Source organism: Piliocolobus tephrosceles, chromosome Y (genome assembly GCF_002776525.5).
Source record: "Piliocolobus tephrosceles isolate RC106 chromosome Y, ASM277652v3, whole genome shotgun sequence".
In the NCBI taxonomy this organism is placed as follows: Eukaryota; Metazoa; Chordata; class Mammalia; order Primates; family Cercopithecidae; genus Piliocolobus; species Piliocolobus tephrosceles.
The window spans coordinates 7045622-7047504 of NC_045456.1; the positions used below are offsets into that span (position 1 = coordinate 7045622).

At 42.8% G+C, this 1883-nt stretch overlaps 1 pseudogene; it reads left to right on the top strand.

Annotated features, from left to right (window-relative positions):
* The first annotated feature begins 317 nt into the window (after positions 1-317).
* Positions 318-1326, top strand: LOC111531697 (annotated as a pseudogene).
* Positions 1327-1883: the final 557 nt, after the last annotated feature.

The following is a 1883-nucleotide window of genomic DNA, read 5'->3' on the forward strand; positions in this document are numbered from 1 at the left end:
AAGTCCATTATATCATTCTTATTCCTTCGCATCCTCATAGCTTAGCACCTACTTATAAGTGAGAATGGTTTTCCATTCCTGAGTTACTTCACTTAGAATAATGGCCTCCAACTCCATCCAAGTTGCTGCAAAAGACATTATTTTATTCTTTTATGGCTGAGTAGTATTCCATGGTGTATATATACCACATTTCTCTATCCACTTGTTGGTTGATGAGCACTTAGGTTGGTTCCATATCTGCAATTGCGAATTGAATGCACTCCTTTTAATAGTCAGTTTTACTGTCGATCTCTTTCCCTATTTAATTACTTGAACTATTGGACCCTGAGGATCTGCCCGGAACATCTCCTAAGAAATGTTCCAGCAGAGCGAAATCTTGAAAGTCATTCACGAAAATGTTGTTAAGAAGTGGCTTGAGCCCTTCTCTGAGCTGGCAGAAGTGAAGGAGAATTACAAGAAATTCTATGAGGCATTCTCTAAAAATCTAAAGCTTGGGATCCATGAGGACTCCACTAACCAGGGACGGCTATCTGAGCTGCTGTGCTATCACACCTCCCAGTCTGAAAATGAGTTGATGTCTCTGTCAGAGTATCTCTCTTATATGAAGGAGGCACAGAAGTCCATCTGTTACATCACTGGTGAGAGCAAGGAGCAGGTAGACACCTCTCAAAGCAGGGCTTCGAGGAGGTATACTCGACCAAACTCACTGAAAGTACTGCGTGCAGCTGGTCAAGGAGTTTAATAAGAAGAGCCTGGTCTCTATTACCAAAGAGGGTGGAGCTACCTGAGGATGAAAGGAGAAGAAGAAAATGGAAGAGAGCAAGGCAAAGTTTGAGAACCTCTGCAAGCTCATGAAAGAAATCTTAGATAAGAAGGTTGAGAAGGTGACAACCTCCAATAGGCTTGTGTCTTCCCCTGCTGCATTGTGATCAACACCTGTGGCTGGACAGCCAATATGGAGTGAATCATGAAAGCTTAGGCAATTGGAGACAACTCTCTAATGGGCTACATGGTGGCCAAAAAGCACCTGGAGATCAACCCGATCACCCCATTGTGGAGAGCCTGCAGCAAAAGGCTGAGACAGACAAGAACAGCAAAGCTGTCAAGCACCTGGTGGTGCTGCTGTTTGAAACTGCTCTGTTTTCTTCTGGCTTCTCCCTTGAGGATCCCCAGACCCACTCCAACTGCATCTACCACATGATCAGGCTAGATATAGGTATTGATGAAGATGAAGTGACAATAGAAGAACCCAGTGCTGTTGTTTCTGATGAGATACCCTTGCTTGAGGGTGAGGAGAATGGGTCTCACATGGAAGAAGTAGACTAGGAGTTTATATTTGGAAACCTTGTGCCCTTGTATAGTGTCCCCATGGTTCCTTGAGTGGCTCTGTCCCGCGGCCTTGAGTGGCCTTATCTCACCTGGCTCCCACTGCAAATGTCTAGTGTTTTTTCTCTCCTGTCAGTGTGTCTTTTCCTGCCTTAAGGCAGGAAACAAGAGCCTTAAGCCCCATTCTCTTCCTACTTTTATAACAGGATATTGGATGTTGTGTATTGTGCTTTTTTGTTTATTTTGTTCTGAAATGAAAGTATACCAAATAAAGCAGATGCCATTTTTATGTGGAAAAAAAACACTTGCCTGTTCTGTGTGTTGTCTTTTGATTTTCTTGATGGTAACATTTGCAGCACAAGCATTTTTAATTTTGGTGAAGTCCAATTTATCTATTTTTTCTTTTGTCACTTGTGCTTTTGGTTGTGCTTAGACCTTGTCAGATCTAAGGAGCCATTGTCTAATCAAGTAATTAGCTTTCAGTGTCTCCTGAGAATAAGGGCCATAGAAGAGGCTGAGTAAGGACTTGCAACAATGATATGTAATTGCATGTGCGT